Below are 19660 nucleotides of genomic sequence, written 5' to 3'. Positions count from 1 at the left end.
CCCCCAGCCCAGCCACGCCTAGGCAGGCATCAGCGGAAGGCTGACTCTCTACCCCAGTGCTGCCCCAAGTTGTTTTGGCAAAAGTTTGCAAAGAAGCTGCCCGTAAATTTACCTCAAGCCACACTAGCACTCACCCAGGCGTCGGTTCCTTACAAAAATAGAAAGCATCTCTAAAAAAGAAGAAATAAACACACACACAATTTTCCTGCTGGGGACTCCTCGACTCTTTGGAAGGCAGAGGGCGATGTTGGTTGAGGCCCTTACTTTCTCCGGCTGGTGGCCTACAAGTCCAGGAAAGAAGCAGGCCCAGTAACAGCAGCTGAGGCCCCCAGCCCAGCCACGCCTAGGCAGGCATCAGCAGAAGGCTGACTCTCTACCCCACTGCTGCCCCAAGTTGGTTTGGCAAAAGTTTGCAAAGAAGATGCCTGTAAATTTAACTCACGCCACACTAGCACTCACCCAGGCGTCAGTTCCTTACAAAAATAGAAAGCACCTCTAAAAAAAGAAGAAATAAACACACACACAATTTTCCTGCTGCGGTCTCCTCGACTCTTTGGAAGGCAGAGGGCGATGTTGGTTGAGGCCTTACCTTCTCAGGCTGGCGGCCTACAAGTCCAGGAAAGAAGCAGGCCCAGTAACAGCAACTGAGGCCCCCAGCCCAGCCACGCCTAGGCAGGCATCAGCGGAAGGCTGACTCTCTACCCCAGTGCTGCCCCAAGTTGGTTTGGCAAAAGTTTGCAAAGAAGCTGCCCGTAAATTTACCTCAAGCCACACTAGCACTCACCCAGGCGTCGGTTCCTTACAAAAATAGAAAGCATCTCTAAAAAAAGAAGAAATACACACACACAATTTTCCTGCTGGGGACACCTCGACTCTTTGGAAGGCAGAGGGCGATGTTGGTTGAGGCCCTTATCTTCTCGGGCTGGTGGCCTACAAGTCCAGGAAAGAAGCAGGCCCAGTAACAGCAGCTGAGGCCCCCAGACCAGCCCAGCCCAGGCAGGCATCAGCAGAAGGCTGACTCTCTACCCCACTGCTGCTCCAAGTTGGTTTGGCAAAAGTTTGCAAAGAAGATGCCTGTAAATTTAGCTCACGCCACACTAGCACTCACCCAGGCGTCGTTTCCTTACAAAAATAGAAAGCATCTCTAAAAAAGAAGAAATAAACACACACACAATTTTCCTGCTGGGGACTCCTCGACTCTTTGGAAGGCAGAGGGCGATGTTGGTTGAGGCCCTTACTTTCTCCGGCTGGTGGCCTACAAGTCCAGGAAAGAAGCAGGCCCAGTAACAGCAGCTGAGGCCCCCAGCCCAGCCACGCCTAGGCAGGCATCAGCAGAAGGCTGACTCTCTACCCCACTGCTGCCCCAAGTTGGTTTGGCAAAAGTTTGCAAAGAAGCTGCCCGTGAATTTACCTCAAGCCACACTAGCACTCACCCAAGCGTCAGTTCCTTACAAAAATAGAAAGAATCTCTAAAAAAGAAGAAATAAACACACACACAATTTTCCTGCTTCTATCCCCTCGACTCCTTGGAAGGCGGAGGGCAACCTTCGCCGCTGGTGGCCTTCACATGCAGGAAAGAAGCACACCCAGGAACAGCAGCTGAGGCTCCCAGCCCAGGCAGGCTTCAGCTGAAGGCCGACTTGGGAAGCACTGAGGCCAGACCCTGGGCTCCTGGGTCCCTCGGTTGAAGGCTCGAGGCCAGACCCCTTGGCTCCTGTGTCCCTTGGCTGAAGGCTCGACCAGTGCTCGACCAGGCTCGATCAGGCGAGATATTAGGTAGCATGGGGCCCAGCTGGGACTTCTAGGAAGCTTAGGGTGACGGCCGCTTCTGCCCCATCATCCAGAGGCCTGGCTATGGAGAGGCATGATGTGGCCTCCCTCCCTTCCTGCCTCTTGTAGGCACTTCTCCCCCGTGAGCACTTCCCGCTCCAGGTGTCCCCTTGTCTCCCAGGGTGCACTCTTCCTCTAGAGCCCACATATGCAGATGAGGCCCATCCACTTGCCTCCCCTAGCTGTAGGGGGCCTTGCGCGTCCACTGGAGAGAAAACGGGGAGACGCTGGAGGTGCTTTGCCAGGGACACGAGTGGCCCTTTCTGGCTGCATCCACCCACCCGAGGCGGCAAGCTGCTGCCCTGGCTTCAGTCTCCTGCTGCTGCTGCTGCTGCTCCAAGTTAGTTTGGCGACAACGTGTCCGCCTCTGACGGGGCTCTGCATTGGAGCGAGGGCTGCTGTCTGCCCCTGTGCCTTTTTCACGCGCCGTGTTTGTTAAAATTAAAAGCGGAATGGAGGAAAAATGTAGTTCAAGACGGAGAAGACGAACGCCGCCTATCGGGCACAGAGTAGCAAAATGCCTACAGCACCTGGTATTCCCAGGCGGTCTCCCATCCAAGTACTAACCAGGCCCGACCCTGCTTAGCTTCCGAGATCGGACGAGATCGGGCGCATTCAGGGTGGTATGGCCGTAGGCGAAGAGTGCGCCGATTCCGAGCCTCTTGTGCTGTGTCGGCTCCTCCGACGTCCACTGCCCTCTTGCAAGGCTGAACGCTGTCCTCTGCAGTGTGCTTCTGCCCTTCTTTTTGCCTCAAGCTCAGGAGCCACAGCTGCCAGCTTGGAAAAGCAACGAGCAGCTCCATGCACCCACTTTTGAAATACCCACTTGCCTACTCATGTTTGCAAAGAAAGTGTCTGTAAATTCAGGCCAAGCCACACTTGCACTCACTCACCCAAGCATCCGTTCCTTACAAAACTTTAAAAAAAAACTCGGAAAGAAAGATGGAAATAAACACACACACAATTTTCCTGCTGGGGGCTCCTCGACGCTTTGGAAGGCAGAGGGTGATGTTGGTTGAGGCCCTTACCATATCGGGCTGGTGACCTACAAGTCCAGGAAAGAAGCAGGCCCAGTAACAGCAGCTGAGGCCCCCAGCCCAGCCCAGCCCAGGCAGGCATCAGCTTAAGGCTGACTCTCTACCCCACTGCTGCCCCAAGTTGGTTTGGCAAAAGTTTGCAAAGAAGCTGCCCGTGAATTTACCTCAAGCCACACTAGCACTCACCCAGGCGTCAGTTCCTTACAAAAATAGAAAGCACCTCTAAAAAAAGAAGAAATAAACACACACACAATTTTCCTGCTGCGGTCTCCTCGACTCTTTGGAAGGCAGAGGGCGATGTTGGTTGAGGCCTTACCTTCTCAGGCTGGCGGCCTACAAGTCCAGGAAAGAAGCAGGCCCAGTAACAGCAACTGAGGCCCCCAGCCCAGCCACGCCTAGGCAGGCATCAGCGGAAGGCTGACTCTCTACCCCAGTGCTGCCCCAAGTTGTTTTGGCAAAAGTTTGCAAAGAAGCTGCCCGTAAATTTACCTCAAGCCACACTAGCACTCACCCAGGCGTCGGTTCCTTACAAAAATAGAAAGCATCTCTAAAAAAGAAGAAATAAACACACACACAATTTTCCTGCTGGGGACTCCTCGACTCTTTGGAAGGCAGAGGGCGATGTTGGTTGAGGCCCTTACTTTCTCCGGCTGGTGGCCTACAAGTCCAGGAAAGAAGCAGGCCCAGTAACAGCAGCTGAGGCCCCCAGCCCAGCCACGCCTAGGCAGGCATCAGCAGAAGGCTGACTCTCTACCCCACTGCTGCCCCAAGTTGGTTTGGCAAAAGTTTGCAAAGAAGATGCCTGTAAATTTAACTCACGCCACACTAGCACTCACCCAGGCGTCAGTTCCTTACAAAAATAGAAAGCACCTCTAAAAAAAGAAGAAATAAACACACACACAATTTTCCTGCTGCGGTCTCCTCGACTCTTTGGAAGGCAGAGGGCGATGTTGGTTGAGGCCTTACCTTCTCAGGCTGGCGGCCTACAAGTCCAGGAAAGAAGCAGGCCCAGTAACAGCAACTGAGGCCCCCAGCCCAGCCACGCCTAGGCAGGCATCAGCGGAAGGCTGACTCTCTACCCCAGTGCTGCCCCAAGTTGGTTTGGCAAAAGTTTGCAAAGAAGCTGCCCGTAAATTTACCTCAAGCCACACTAGCACTCACCCAGGCGTCGGTTCCTTACAAAAATAGAAAGCATCTCTAAAAAAAGAAGAAATACACACACACAATTTTCCTGCTGGGGACACCTCGACTCTTTGGAAGGCAGAGGGCGATGTTGGTTGAGGCCCTTACCTTCTCGGGCTGGTGGCCTACAAGTCCAGGAAAGAAGCAGGCCCAGTAACAGCAGCTGAGGCCCCCAGACCAGCCCAGCCCAGGCAGGCATCAGCAGAAGGCTGACTCTCTACCCCACTGCTGCTCCAAGTTGGTTTGGCAAAAGTTTGCAAAGAAGATGCCTGTAAATTTAGCTCACGCCACACTAGCACTCACCCAGGCGTCGTTTCCTTACAAAAATAGAAAGCATCTCTAAAAAAGAAGAAATAAACACACACACAATTTTCCTGCTGGGGACTCCTCGACTCTTTGGAAGGCAGAGGGCGATGTTGGTTGAGGCCCTTACTTTCTCCGGCTGGTGGCCTACAAGTCCAGGAAAGAAGCAGGCCCAGTAACAGCAGCTGAGGCCCCCAGCCCAGCCACGCCTAGGCAGGCATCAGCAGAAGGCTGACTCTCTACCCCACTGCTGCCCCAAGTTGGTTTGGCAAAAGTTTGCAAAGAAGCTGCCCGTGAATTTACCTCAAGCCACACTAGCACTCACCCAGGCGTCAGTTCCTTACAAAAATAGAAAGAATCTCTAAAAAAGAAGAAATAAACACACACACAATTTTCCTGCTTCTATCCCCTCGACTCCTTGGAAGGCGGAGGGCAACCTTCGCCGCTGGTGGCCTTCACATGCAGGAAAGAAGCACACCCAGGAACAGCAGCTGAGGCTCCCAGCCCAGGCAGGCTTCAGCTGAAGGCCGACTTGGGAAGCACTGAGGCCAGACCCTGGGCTCCTGGGTCCCTCGGTTGAAGGCTCGAGGCCAGACCCCTTGGCTCCTGTGTCCCTTGGCTGAAGGCTCGACCAGTGCTCGACCAGGCTCGATCAGGCGAGATATTAGGTAGCATGGGGCCCAGCTGGGACTTCTAGGAAGCTTAGGGTGACGGCCGCTTCTGCCCCATCATCCAGAGGCCTGGCTATGGAGAGGCATGATGTGGCCTCCCTCCCTTCCTGCCTCTTGTAGGCACTTCTCCCCCGTGAGCACTTCCCGCTCCAGGTGTCCCCTTGTCTCCCAGGGTGCACTCTTCCTCTAGAGCCCACATATGCAGATGAGGCCCATCCACTTGCCTCCCCTAGCTGTAGGGGGCCTTGCGCGTCCACTGGAGAGAAAACGGGGAGACGCTGGAGGTGCTTTGCCAGGGACACGAGTGGCCCTTTCTGGCTGCATCCACCCACCCGAGGCGGCAAGCTGCTGCCCTGGCTTCAGTCTCCTGCTGCTGCTGCTGCTGCTCCAAGTTAGTTTGGCGACAACGTGTCCGCCTCTGACGGGGCTCTGCATTGGAGCGAGGGCTGCTGTCTGCCCCTGTGCCTTTTTCACGCGCCGTGTTTGTTAAAATTAAAAGCGGAATGGAGGAAAAATGTAGTTCAAGACGGAGAAGACGAACGCCGCCTATCGGGCACAGAGTAGCAAAATGCCTACAGCACCTGGTATTCCCAGGCGGTCTCCCATCCAAGTACTAACCAGGCCCGACCCTGCTTAGCTTCCGAGATCGGACGAGATCGGGCGCATTCAGGGTGGTATGGCCGTAGGCGAAGAGTGCGCCGATTCCGAGCCTCTTGTGCTGTGTCGGCTCCTCCGACGTCCACTGCCCTCTTGCAAGGCTGAACGCTGTCCTCTGCAGTGTGCTTCTGCCCTTCTTTTTGCCTCAAGCTCAGGAGCCACAGCTGCCAGCTTGGAAAAGCAACGAGCAGCTCCATGCACCCACTTTTGAAATACCCACTTGCCTACTCATGTTTGCAAAGAAAGTGTCTGTAAATTCAGGCCAAGCCACACTTGCACTCACTCACCCAAGCATCCGTTCCTTACAAAACTTTAAAAAAAAACTCGGAAAGAAAGATGGAAATAAACACACACACAATTTTCCTGCTGGGGGCTCCTCGACGCTTTGGAAGGCAGAGGGTGATGTTGGTTGAGGCCCTTACCATATCGGGCTGGTGACCTACAAGTCCAGGAAAGAAGCAGGCCCAGTAACAGCAGCTGAGGCCCCCAGCCCAGCCCAGCCCAGCCCAGGCAGGCATCAGCTTAAGGCTGACTCTCTACCCCACTGCTGCCCCAAGTTGGTTTGGCAAAAGTTTGCAAAGAAGCTGCCCGTGAATTTACCTCAAGCCACACTAGCACTCACCCAGGCGTCAGTTCCTTACAAAAATAGAAAGCACCTCTAAAAAAAGAAGAAATAAACACACACACAATTTTCCTGCTGCGGTCTCCTCGACTCTTTGGAAGGCAGAGGGCGATGTTGGTTGAGGCCTTACCTTCTCAGGCTGGCGGCCTACAAGTCCAGGAAAGAAGCAGGCCCAGTAACAGCAACTGAGGCCCCCAGCCCAGCCACGCCTAGGCAGGCATCAGCAGAAGGCTGACTCTCTACCCCACTGCTGCCCCAAGTTGGTTTGGCAAAAGTTTGCAAAGAAGATGCCTGTAAATTTAACTCACGCCACACTAGCACTCACCCAGGCGTCAGTTCCTTACAAAAATAGAAAGCACCTCTAAAAAAAGAAGAAATAAACACACACACAATTTTCCTGCTGCGGTCTCCTCGACTCTTTGGAAGGCAGAGGGCGATGTTGGTTGAGGCCTTACCTTCTCAGGCTGGCGGCCTACAAGTCCAGGAAAGAAGCAGGCCCAGTAACAGCAACTGAGGCCCCCAGCCCAGCCACGCCTAGGCAGGCATCAGCGGAAGGCTGACTCTCTACCCCAGTGCTGCCCCAAGTTGGTTTGGCAAAAGTTTGCAAAGAAGCTGCCCGTAAATTTACCTCAAGCTACACTAGCACTCACCCAGGCGTCGGTTCCTTACAAAAATAGAAAGCATCTCTAAAAAAAGAAGAAATACACACACACAATTTTCCTGCTGGGGACACCTCGACTCTTTGGAAGGCAGAGGGCGATGTTGGTTGAGGCCCTTACCTTCTCGGGCTGGTGGCCTACAAGTCCAGGAAAGAAGCAGGCCCAGTAACAGCAGCTGAGGCCCCCAGACCAGCCCAGCCCAGGCAGGCATCAGCAGAAGGCTGACTCTCTACCCCACTGCTGCTCCAAGTTGGTTTGGCAAAAGTTTGCAAAGAAGATGCCTGTAAATTTAGCTCACGCCACACTAGCACTCACCCAGGCGTCGTTTCCTTACAAAAATAGAAAGCATCTCTAAAAAAGAAGAAATAAACACACACACAATTTTCCTGCTGGGGACTCCTCGACTCTTTGGAAGGCAGAGGGCGATGTTGGTTGAGGCCCTTACTTTCTCCGGCTGGTGGCCTACAAGTCCAGGAAAGAAGCAGGCCCAGTAACAGCAGCTGAGGCCCCCAGCCCAGCCACGCCTAGGCAGGCATCAGCAGAAGGCTGACTCTCTACCCCACTGCTGCCCCAAGTTGGTTTGGCAAAAGTTTGCAAAGAAGCTGCCCGTGAATTTACCTCAAGCCACACTAGCACTCACCCAGGCGTCAGTTCCTTACAAAAATAGAAAGAATCTCTAAAAAAGAAGAAATAAACACACACACAATTTTCCTGCTTCTATCCCCTCGACTCCTTGGAAGGCGGAGGGCAACCTTCGCCGCTGGTGGCCTTCACATGCAGGAAAGAAGCACACCCAGGAACAGCAGCTGAGGCTCCCAGCCCAGGCAGGCTTCAGCTGAAGGCCGACTTGGGAAGCACTGAGGCCAGACCCTGGGCTCCTGGGTCCCTCGGTTGAAGGCTCGAGGCCAGACCCCTTGGCTCCTGTGTCCCTTGGCTGAAGGCTCGACCAGTGCTCGACCAGGCTCGATCAGGCGAGATATTAGGTAGCATGGGGCCCAGCTGGGACTTCTAGGAAGCTTAGGGTGACGGCCGCTTCTGCCCCATCATCCAGAGGCCTGGCTATGGAGAGGCATGATGTGGCCTCCCTCCCTTCCTGCCTCTTGTAGGCACTTCTCCCCCGTGAGCACTTCCCGCTCCAGGTGTCCCCTTGTCTCCCAGGGTGCACTCTTCCTCTAGAGCCCACATATGCAGATGAGGCCCATCCACTTGCCTCCCCTAGCTGTAGGGGGCCTTGCGCGTCCACTGGAGAGAAAACGGGGAGACGCTGGAGGTGCTTTGCCAGGGACACGAGTGGCCCTTTCTGGCTGCATCCACCCACCCGAGGCGGCAAGCTGCTGCCCTGGCTTCAGTCTCCTGCTGCTGCTGCTGCTGCTCCAAGTTAGTTTGGCGACAACGTGTCCGCCTCTGACGGGGCTCTGCATTGGAGCGAGGGCTGCTGTCTGCCCCTGTGCCTTTTTCACGCGCCGTGTTTGTTAAAATTAAAAGCGGAATGGAGGAAAAATGTAGTTCAAGACGGAGAAGACGAACGCCGCCTATCGGGCACAGAGTAGCAAAATGCCTACAGCACCTGGTATTCCCAGGCGGTCTCCCATCCAAGTACTAACCAGGCCCGACCCTGCTTAGCTTCCGAGATCGGACGAGATCGGGCGCATTCAGGGTGGTATGGCCGTAGGGGAAGAATGCGCCGATTCCGAGCCTCTTGTGCTGTGTCGGCTCCTCCGACGTCCACTGCCCTCTTGCAAGGCTGAACGCTGTCCTCTGCAGTGTGCTTCTGCCCTTCTTTTTGCCTCAAGCTCAGGAGCCACAGCTGCCAGCTTGGAAAAGCAACGAGCAGCTCCATGCACCCACTTTTGAAATACCCACTTGCCTACTCATGTTTGCAAAGAAAGTGTCTGTAAATTCAGGCCAAGCCACACTTGCACTCACTCACCCAAGCATCCGTTCCTTACAAAACTTTTAAAAAAAACTCGGAAAGAAAGATGGAAATAAACACACACACAATTTTCCTGCTGGGGGCTCCTCGACGCTTTGGAAGGCAGAGGGTGATGTTGGTTGAGGCCCTTACCATATCGGGCTGGTGACCTACAAGTCCAGGAAAGAAGCAGGCCCAGTAACAGCAGCTGAGGCCCCCAGCCCAGCCCAGCCCAGGCAGGCATCAGCTTAAGGCTGACTCTCTACCCCACTGCTGCCCCAAGTTGGTTTGGCAAAAGTTTGCAAAGAAGCTGCCCGTGAATTTACCTCAAGCCACACTAGCACTCACCCAGGCGTCAGTTCCTTACAAAAATAGAAAGCACCTCTAAAAAAAGAAGAAATAAACACACACACAATTTTCCTGCTGCGGTCTCCTCGACTCTTTGGAAGGCAGAGGGCGATGTTGGTTGAGGCCTTACCTTCTCAGGCTGGCGGCCTACAAGTCCAGGAAAGAAGCAGGCCCAGTAACAGCAACTGAGGCCCCCAGCCCAGCCACGCCTAGGCAGGCATCAGCGGAAGGCTGACTCTCTACCCCAGTGCTGCCCCAAGTTGTTTTGGCAAAAGTTTGCAAAGAAGCTGCCCGTAAATTTACCTCAAGCCACACTAGCACTCACCCAGGCGTCGGTTCCTTACAAAAATAGAAAGCATCTCTAAAAAAGAAGAAATAAACACACACACAATTTTCCTGCTGGGGACTCCTCGACTCTTTGGAAGGCAGAGGGCGATGTTGGTTGAGGCCCTTACTTTCTCCGGCTGGTGGCCTACAAGTCCAGGAAAGAAGCAGGCCCAGTAACAGCAGCTGAGGCCCCCAGCCCAGCCACGCCTAGGCAGGCATCAGCAGAAGGCTGACTCTCTACCCCACTGCTGCCCCAAGTTGGTTTGGCAAAAGTTTGCAAAGAAGATGCCTGTAAATTTAACTCACGCCACACTAGCACTCACCCAGGCGTCAGTTCCTTACAAAAATAGAAAGCACCTCTAAAAAAAGAAGAAATAAACACACACACAATTTTCCTGCTGCGGTCTCCTCGACTCTTTGGAAGGCAGAGGGCGATGTTGGTTGAGGCCTTACCTTCTCAGGCTGGCGGCCTACAAGTCCAGGAAAGAAGCAGGCCCAGTAACAGCAACTGAGGCCCCCAGCCCAGCCACGCCTAGGCAGGCATCAGCGGAAGGCTGACTCTCTACCCCAGTGCTGCCCCAAGTTGGTTTGGCAAAAGTTTGCAAAGAAGCTGCCCGTAAATTTACCTCAAGCCACACTAGCACTCACCCAGGCGTCGGTTCCTTACAAAAATAGAAAGCATCTCTAAAAAAAGAAGAAATACACACACACAATTTTCCTGCTGGGGGCTCCTCGACGCTTTGGAAGGCAGAGGGTGATGTTGGTTGAGGCCCTTACCATATCGGGCTGGTGACCTACAAGTCCAGGAAAGAAGCAGGCCCAGTAACAGCAGCTGAGGCCCCCAGCCCAGCCCAGCCCAGGCAGGCATCAGCTTAAGGCTGACTCTCTACCCCACTGCTGCCCCAAGTTGGTTTGGCAAAAGTTTGCAAAGAAGCTGCCCGTGAATTTACCTCAAGCCACACTAGCACTCACCCAGGCGTCAGTTCCTTACAAAAATAGAAAGCACCTCTAAAAAAAGAAGAAATAAACACACACACAATTTTCCTGCTGCGGTCTCCTCGACTCTTTGGAAGGCAGAGGGCGATGTTGGTTGAGGCCTTACCTTCTCAGGCTGGCGGCCTACAAGTCCAGGAAAGAAGCAGGCCCAGTAACAGCAACTGAGGCCCCCAGCCCAGCCACGCCTAGGCAGGCATCAGCGGAAGGCTGACTCTCTACCCCAGTGCTGCCCCAAGTTGTTTTGGCAAAAGTTTGCAAAGAAGCTGCCCGTAAATTTACCTCAAGCCACACTAGCACTCACCCAGGCGTCGGTTCCTTACAAAAATAGAAAGCATCTCTAAAAAAGAAGAAATAAACACACACACAATTTTCCTGCTGGGGACTCCTCGACTCTTTGGAAGGCAGAGGGCGATGTTGGTTGAGGCCCTTACTTTCTCCGGCTGGTGGCCTACAAGTCCAGGAAAGAAGCAGGCCCAGTAACAGCAGCTGAGGCCCCCAGCCCAGCCACGCCTAGGCAGGCATCAGCAGAAGGCTGACTCTCTACCCCACTGCTGCCCCAAGTTGGTTTGGCAAAAGTTTGCAAAGAAGATGCCTGTAAATTTAACTCACGCCACACTAGCACTCACCCAGGCGTCAGTTCCTTACAAAAATAGAAAGCACCTCTAAAAAAAGAAGAAATAAACACACACACAATTTTCCTGCTGCGGTCTCCTCGACTCTTTGGAAGGCAGAGGGCGATGTTGGTTGAGGCCTTACCTTCTCAGGCTGGCGGCCTACAAGTCCAGGAAAGAAGCAGGCCCAGTAACAGCAACTGAGGCCCCCAGCCCAGCCACGCCTAGGCAGGCATCAGCGGAAGGCTGACTCTCTACCCCAGTGCTGCCCCAAGTTGGTTTGGCAAAAGTTTGCAAAGAAGCTGCCCGTAAATTTACCTCAAGCCACACTAGCACTCACCCAGGCGTCGGTTCCTTACAAAAATAGAAAGCATCTCTAAAAAAAGAAGAAATACACACACACAATTTTACTGCTGGGGACACCTCGACTCTTTGGAAGGCAGAGGGCGATGTTGGTTGAGGCCCTTACCTTCTCGGGCTGGTGGCCTACAAGTCCAGGAAAGAAGCAGGCCCAGTAACAGCAGCTGAGGCCCCCAGACCAGCCCAGCCCAGGCAGGCATCAGCAGAAGGCTGACTCTCTACCCCACTGCTGCTCCAAGTTGGTTTGGCAAAAGTTTGCAAAGAAGATGCCTGTAAATTTAGCTCACGCCACACTAGCACTCACCCAGGCGTCGTTTCCTTACAAAAATAGAAAGCATCTCTAAAAAAGAAGAAATAAACACACACACAATTTTCCTGCTGGGGACTCCTCGACTCTTTGGAAGGCAGAGGGCGATGTTGGTTGAGGCCCTTACTTTCTCCGGCTGGTGGCCTACAAGTCCAGGAAAGAAGCAGGCCCAGTAACAGCAGCTGAGGCCCCCAGCCCAGCCACGCCTAGGCAGGCATCAGCAGAAGGCTGACTCTCTACCCCACTGCTGCCCCAAGTTGGTTTGGCAAAAGTTTGCAAAGAAGCTGCCCGTGAATTTACCTCAAGCCACACTAGCACTCACCCAGGCGTCAGTTCCTTACAAAAATAGAAAGAATCTCTAAAAAAGAAGAAATAAACACACACACAATTTTCCTGCTTCTATCCCCTCGACTCCTTGGAAGGCGGAGGGCAACCTTCGCCGCTGGTGGCCTTCACATGCAGGAAAGAAGCACACCCAGGAACAGCAGCTGAGGCTCCCAGCCCAGGCAGGCTTCAGCTGAAGGCCGACTTGGGAAGCACTGAGGCCAGACCCTGGGCTCCTGGGTCCCTCGGCTGAAGGCTCGAGGCCAGACCCCTTGGCTCCTGTGTCCCTTGGCTGAAGGCTCGACCAGTGCTCGACCAGGCTCGATCAGGCGAGATATTAGGTAGCATGGGGCCCAGCTGGGACTTCTAGGAAGCTTAGGGTGACGGCCGCTTCTGCCCCATCATCCAGAGGCCTGGCTATGGAGAGGCATGATGTGGCCTCCCTCCCTTCCTGCCTCTTGTAGGCACTTCTCCCCCGTGAGCACTTCCCGCTCCAGGTGTCCCCTTGTCTCCCAGGGTGCACTCTTCCTCTAGAGCCCACATATGCAGATGAGGCCCATCCACTTGCCTCCCCTAGCTGTAGGGGGCCTTGCGCGTCCACTGGAGAGAAAACGGGGAGACGCTGGAGGTGCTTTGCCAGGGACACGAGTGGCCCTTTCTGGCTGCATCCACCCACCCGAGGCGGCAAGCTGCTGCCCTGGCTTCAGTCTCCTGCTGCTGCTGCTGCTGCTCCAAGTTAGTTTGGCGACAACGTGTCCGCCTCTGACGGGGCTCTGCATTGGAGCGAGGGCTGCTGTCTGCCCCTGTGCCTTTTTCACGCGCCGTGTTTGTTAAAATTAAAAGCGGAATGGAGGAAAAATGTAGTTCAAGACGGAGAAGACGAACGCCGCCTATCGGGCACAGAGTAGCAAAATGCCTACAGCACCTGGTATTCCCAGGCGGTCTCCCATCCAAGTACTAACCAGGCCCGACCCTGCTTAGCTTCCGAGATCGGACGAGATCGGGCGCATTCAGGGTGGTATGGCCGTAGGCGAAGAGTGCGCCGATTCCGAGCCTCTTGTGCTGTGTCGGCTCCTCCGACGTCCACTGCCCTCTTGCAAGGCTGAACGCTGTCCTCTGCAGTGTGCTTCTGCCCTTCTTTTTGCCTCAAGCTCAGGAGCCACAGCTGCCAGCTTGGAAAAGCAACGAGCAGCTCCATGCACCCACTTTTGAAATACCCACTTGCCTACTCATGTTTGCAAAGAAAGTGTCTGTAAATTCAGGCCAAGCCACACTTGCACTCACTCACCCAAGCATCCGTTCCTTACAAAACTTTAAAAAAAAACTCGGAAAGAAAGATGGAAATAAACACACACACAATTTTCCTGCTGGGGGCTCCTCGACGCTTTGGAAGGCAGAGGGTGATGTTGGTTGAGGCCCTTACCATATCGGGCTGGTGACCTACAAGTCCAGGAAAGAAGCAGGCCCAGTAACAGCAGCTGAGGCCCCCAGCCCAGCCCAGCCCAGGCAGGCATCAGCTTAAGGCTGACTCTCTACCCCACTGCTGCCCCAAGTTGGTTTGGCAAAAGTTTGCAAAGAAGCTGCCCGTGAATTTACCTCAAGCCACACTAGCACTCACCCAGGCGTCAGTTCCTTACAAAAATAGAAAGCACCTCTAAAAAAAGAAGAAATAAACACACACACAATTTTCCTGCTGCGGTCTCCTCGACTCTTTGGAAGGCAGAGGGCGATGTTGGTTGAGGCCTTACCTTCTCAGGCTGGCGGCCTACAAGTCCAGGAAAGAAGCAGGCCCAGTAACAGCAACTGAGGCCCCCAGCCCAGCCACGCCTAGGCAGGCATCAGCGGAAGGCTGACTCTCTACCCCAGTGCTGCCCCAAGTTGTTTTGGCAAAAGTTTGCAAAGAAGCTGCCCGTAAATTTACCTCAAGCCACACTAGCACTCACCCAGGCGTCGGTTCCTTACAAAAATAGAAAGCATCTCTAAAAAAGAAGAAATAAACACACACACAATTTTCCTGCTGGGGACTCCTCGACTCTTTGGAAGGCAGAGGGCGATGTTGGTTGAGGCCCTTACTTTCTCCGGCTGGTGGCCTACAAGTCCAGGAAAGAAGCAGGCCCAGTAACAGCAGCTGAGGCCCCCAGCCCAGCCACGCCTAGGCAGGCATCAGCAGAAGGCTGACTCTCTACCCCACTGCTGCCCCAAGTTGGTTTGGCAAAAGTTTGCAAAGAAGATGCCTGTAAATTTAACTCACGCCACACTAGCACTCACCCAGGCGTCAGTTCCTTACAAAAATAGAAAGCACCTCTAAAAAAAGAAGAAATAAACACACACACAATTTTCCTGCTGCGGTCTCCTCGACTCTTTGGAAGGCAGAGGGCGATGTTGGTTGAGGCCTTACCTTCTCAGGCTGGCGGCCTACAAGTCCAGGAAAGAAGCAGGCCCAGTAACAGCAACTGAGGCCCCCAGCCCAGCCACGCCTAGGCAGGCATCAGCGGAAGGCTGACTCTCTACCCCAGTGCTGCCCCAAGTTGGTTTGGCAAAAGTTTGCAAAGAAGCTGCCCGTAAATTTACCTCAAGCCACACTAGCACTCACCCAGGCGTCGGTTCCTTACAAAAATAGAAAGCATCTCTAAAAAAAGAAGAAATACACACACACAATTTTCCTGCTGGGGACACCTCGACTCTTTGGAAGGCAGAGGGCGATGTTGGTTGAGGCCCTTACCTTCTCGGGCTGGTGGCCTACAAGTCCAGGAAAGAAGCAGGCCCAGTAACAGCAGCTGAGGCCCCCAGACCAGCCCAGCCCAGGCAGGCATCAGCAGAAGGCTGACTCTCTACCCCACTGCTGCTCCAAGTTGGTTTGGCAAAAGTTTGCAAAGAAGATGCCTGTAAATTTAGCTCACGCCACACTAGCACTCACCCAGGCGTCGTTTCCTTACAAAAATAGAAAGCATCTCTAAAAAAGAAGAAATAAACACACACACAATTTTCCTGCTGGGGACTCCTCGACTCTTTGGAAGGCAGAGGGCGATGTTGGTTGAGGCCCTTACTTTCTCCGGCTGGTGGCCTACAAGTCCAGGAAAGAAGCAGGCCCAGTAACAGCAGCTGAGGCCCCCAGCCCAGCCACGCCTAGGCAGGCATCAGCAGAAGGCTGACTCTCTACCCCACTGCTGCCCCAAGTTGGTTTGGCAAAAGTTTGCAAAGAAGCTGCCCGTGAATTTACCTCAAGCCACACTAGCACTCACCCAGGCGTCAGTTCCTTACAAAAATAGAAAGAATCTCTAAAAAAGAAGAAATAAACACACACACAATTTTCCTGCTTCTATCCCCTCGACTCCTTGGAAGGCGGAGGGCAACCTTCGCCGCTGGTGGCCTTCACATGCAGGAAAGAAGCACACCCAGGAACAGCAGCTGAGGCTCCCAGCCCAGGCAGGCTTCAGCTGAAGGCCGACTTGGGAAGCACTGAGGCCAGACCCTGGGCTCCTGGGTCCCTCGGTTGAAGGCTCGAGGCCAGACCCCTTGGCTCCTGTGTCCCTTGGCTGAAGGCTCGACCAGTGCTCGACCAGGCTCGATCAGGCGAGATATTAGGTAGCATGGGGCCCAGCTGGGACTTCTAGGAAGCTTAGGGTGACGGCCGCTTCTGCCCCATCATCCAGAGGCCTGGCTATGGAGAGGCATGATGTGGCCTCCCTCCCTTCCTGCCTCTTGTAGGCACTTCTCCCCCGTGAGCACTTCCCGCTCCAGGTGTCCCCTTGTCTCCCAGGGTGCACTCTTCCTCTAGAGCCCACATATGCAGATGAGGCCCATCCACTTGCCTCCCCTAGCTGTAGGGGGCCTTGCGCGTCCACTGGAGAGAAAACGGGGAGACGCTGGAGGTGCTTTGCCAGGGACACGAGTGGCCCTTTCTGGCTGCATCCACCCACCCGAGGCGGCAAGCTGCTGCCCTGGCTTCAGTCTCCTGCTGCTGCTGCTGCTGCTCCAAGTTAGTTTGGCGACAACGTGTCCGCCTCTGACGGGGCTCTGCATTGGAGCGAGGGCTGCTGTCTGCCCCTGTGCCTTTTTCACGCGCCGTGTTTGTTAAAATTAAAAGCGGAATGGAGGAAAAATGTAGTTCAAGACGGAGAAGACGAACGCCGCCTATCGGGCACAGAGTAGCAAAATGCCTACAGCACCTGGTATTCCCAGGCGGTCTCCCATCCAAGTACTAACCAGGCCCGACCCTGCTTAGCTTCCGAGATCGGACGAGATCGGGCGCATTCAGGGTGGTATGGCCGTAGGCGAAGAGTGCGCCGATTCCGAGCCTCTTGTGCTGTGTCGGCTCCTCCGACGTCCACTGCCCTCTTGCAAGGCTGAACGCTGTCCTCTGCAGTGTGCTTCTGCCCTTCTTTTTGCCTCAAGCTCAGGAGCCACAGCTGCCAGCTTGGAAAAGCAACGAGCAGCTCCATGCACCCACTTTTGAAATACCCACTTGCCTACTCATGTTTGCAAAGAAAGTGTCTGTAAATTCAGGCCAAGCCACACTTGCACTCACTCACCCAAGCATCCGTTCCTTACAAAACTTTTAAAAAAAACTCGGAAAGAAAGATGGAAATAAACACACACACAATTTTCCTGCTGGGGGCTCCTCGACGCTTTGGAAGGCAGAGGGTGATGTTGGTTGAGGCCCTTACCATATCGGGCTGGTGACCTACAAGTCCAGGAAAGAAGCAGGCCCAGTAACAGCAGCTGAGGCCCCCAGCCCAGCCCAGCCCAGGCAGGCATCAGCTTAAGGCTGACTCTCTACCCCACTGCTGCCCCAAGTTGGTTTGGCAAAAGTTTGCAAAGAAGCTGCCCGTGAATTTACCTCAAGCCACACTAGCACTCACCCAGGCGTCAGTTCCTTACAAAAATAGAAAGCACCTCTAAAAAAAGAAGAAATAAACACACACACAATTTTCCTGCTGCGGTCTCCTCGACTCTTTGGAAGGCAGAGGGCGATGTTGGTTGAGGCCTTACCTTCTCAGGCTGGCGGCCTACAAGTCCAGGAAAGAAGCAGGCCCAGTAACAGCAACTGAGGCCCCCAGCCCAGCCACGCCTAGGCAGGCATCAGCGGAAGGCTGACTCTCTACCCCAGTGCTGCCCCAAGTTGTTTTGGCAAAAGTTTGCAAAGAAGCTGCCCGTAAATTTACCTCAAGCCACACTAGCACTCACCCAGGCGTCGGTTCCTTACAAAAATAGAAAGCATCTCTAAAAAAGAAGAAATAAACACACACACAATTTTCCTGCTGGGGACTCCTCGACTCTTTGGAAGGCAGAGGGCGATGTTGGTTGAGGCCCTTACTTTCTCCGGCTGGTGGCCTACAAGTCCAGGAAAGAAGCAGGCCCAGTAACAGCAGCTGAGGCCCCCAGCCCAGCCACGCCTAGGCAGGCATCAGCAGAAGGCAGACTCTCTACCCCACTGCTGCCCCAAGTTGGTTTGGCAAAAGTTTGCAAAGAAGATGCCTGTAAATTTAACTCACGCCACACTAGCACTCACCCAGGCGTCAGTTCCTTACAAAAATAGAAAGCACCTCTAAAAAAAGAAGAAATAAACACACACACAATTTTCCTGCTGCGGTCTCCTCGACTCTTTGGAAGGCAGAGGGCGATGTTGGTTGAGGCCTTACCTTCTCAGGCTGGCGGCCTACAAGTCCAGGAAAGAAGCAGGCCCAGTAACAGCAACTGAGGCCCCCAGCCCAGCCACGCCTAGGCAGGCATCAGCGGAAGGCTGACTCTCTACCCCAGTGCTGCCCCAAGTTGGTTTGGCAAAAGTTTGCAAAGAAGCTGCCCGTAAATTTACCTCAAGCCACACTAGCACTCACCCAGGCGTCGGTTCCTTACAAAAATAGAAAGCACCTCTAAAAAAAGAAGAAATAAACACACACACAATTTTCCTGCTGGGGGCTCCTCGACGCTTTGGAAGGCAGAGGGTGATGTTGGTTGAGGCCCTTACCATATCGGGCTGGTGACCTACAAGTCCAGGAAAGAAGCAGGCCCAGTAACAGCAGCTGAGGCCCCCAGCCCAGCCCAGCCCAGGCAGGCATCAGCTTAAGGCTGACTCTCTACCCCACTGCTGCCCCAAGTTGGTTTGGCAAAAGTTTGCAAAGAAGCTGCCCGTGAATTTACCTCAAGCCACACTAGCACTCACCCAGGCGTCAGTTCCTTACAAAAATAGAAAGCACCTCTAAAAAAAGAAGAAATAAACACACACACAATTTTCCTGCTGCGGTCTCCTCGACTCTTTGGAAGGCAGAGGGCGATGTTGGTTGAGGCCTTACCTTCTCAGGCTGGCGGCCTACAAGTCCAGGAAAGAAGCAGGCCCAGTAACAGCAACTGAGGCCCCCAGCCCAGCCACGCCTAGGCAGGCATCAGCGGAAGGCTGACTCTCTACCCCAGTGCTGCCCCAAGTTGTTTTGGCAAAAGTTTGCAAAGAAGCTGCCCGTAAATTTACCTCAAGCCACACTAGCACTCACCCAGGCGTCGGTTCCTTACAAAAATAGAAAGCATCTCTAAAAAAGAAGAAATAAACACACACACAATTTTCCTGCTGGGGACTCCTCGACTCTTTGGAAGGCAGAGGGCGATGTTGGTTGAGGCCCTTACTTTCTCCGGCTGGTGGCCTACAAGTCCAGGAAAGAAGCAGGCCCAGTAACAGCAGCTGAGGCCCCCAGCCCAGCCACGCCTAGGCAGGCATCAGCAGAAGGCTGACTCTCTACCCCACTGCTGCCCCAAGTTGGTTTGGCAAAAGTTTGCAAAGAAGATGCCTGTAAATTTAACTCACGCCACACTAGCACTCACCCAGGCGTCAGTTCCTTACAAAAATAGAAAGCACCTCTAAAAAAAGAAGAAATAAACACACACACAATTTTCCTGCTGCGGTCTCCTCGACTCTTTGGAAGGCAGAGGGCGATGTTGGTTGAGGCCTTACCTTCTCAGGCTGGCGGCCTACAAGTCCAGGAAAGAAGCAGGCCCAGTAACAGCAACTGAGGCCCCCAGCCCAGCCACGCCTAGGCAGGCATCAGCGGAAGGCTGACTCTCTACCCCAGTGCTGCCCCAAGTTGGTTTGGCAAAAGTTTGCAAAGAAGCTGCCCGTAAATTTACCTCAAGCCACACTAGCACTCACCCAGGCGTCGGTTCCTTACAAAAATAGAAAGCATCTCTAAAAAAAGAAGAAATACACACACACAATTTTCCTGCTGGGGACACCTCGACTCTTTGGAAGGCAGAGGGCGATGTTGGTTGAGGCCCTTACCTTCTCGGGCTGGTGGCCTACAAGTCCAGGAAAGAAGCAGGCCCAGTAACAGCAGCTGAGGCCCCCAGACCAGCCCAGCCCAGGCAGGCATCAGCAGAAGGCTGACTCTCTACCCCACTGCTGCTCCAAGTTGGTTTGGCAAAAGTTTGCAAAGAAGATGCCTGTAAATTTAGCTCACGCCACACTAGCACTCACCCAGGCGTCGTTTCCTTACAAAAATAGAAAGCATCTCTAAAAAAGAAGAAAT

At 53.9% G+C, this 19660-nt stretch overlaps 5 non-coding genes across 5 annotated transcripts; all 5 read right to left on the bottom strand.

Moving 5' to 3' along the window:
- Positions 1 to 2348: 2348 nt before the first annotated feature.
- On the bottom strand, positions 2349 to 2467 carry LOC138558779 (5S ribosomal RNA). Its single transcript, XR_011298898.1, has one exon. It is a non-coding gene; the product is annotated as a 5S ribosomal RNA (ribosomal RNA).
- Positions 2468 to 5592: 3125 nt separating this feature from the next.
- LOC138558777 (5S ribosomal RNA) lies at positions 5593 to 5711 on the bottom strand. The gene has a single exon (XR_011298897.1). It is a non-coding gene; the product is annotated as a 5S ribosomal RNA (ribosomal RNA).
- A 2805-nt stretch (positions 5712 to 8516) lies between these two features.
- On the bottom strand, positions 8517 to 8635 carry LOC138559006 (5S ribosomal RNA). The gene has a single exon (XR_011299124.1). It is a non-coding gene; the product is annotated as a 5S ribosomal RNA (ribosomal RNA).
- A 4424-nt stretch (positions 8636 to 13059) lies between these two features.
- Positions 13060 to 13178, bottom strand: LOC138558776 (5S ribosomal RNA). Its single transcript, XR_011298896.1, has one exon. It is a non-coding gene; the product is annotated as a 5S ribosomal RNA (ribosomal RNA).
- A 3125-nt stretch (positions 13179 to 16303) lies between these two features.
- On the bottom strand, positions 16304 to 16422 carry LOC138558775 (5S ribosomal RNA). Its single transcript, XR_011298895.1, has one exon. It is a non-coding gene; the product is annotated as a 5S ribosomal RNA (ribosomal RNA).
- Between the last annotated feature and the right edge of the window lie 3238 nt (positions 16423 to 19660).

This window comes from Ambystoma mexicanum, unplaced genomic scaffold (assembly GCF_040938575.1).
Source record: "Ambystoma mexicanum isolate Mex_15411 unplaced genomic scaffold, UKY_AmexF1_1 Mex_scaf34, whole genome shotgun sequence".
Classification (NCBI taxonomy): Eukaryota; Metazoa; Chordata; class Amphibia; order Caudata; family Ambystomatidae; genus Ambystoma; species Ambystoma mexicanum.
Note: the sequence above shows the minus strand (reverse complement) of the source record. Positions and strands in the feature narration are given on the sequence as shown.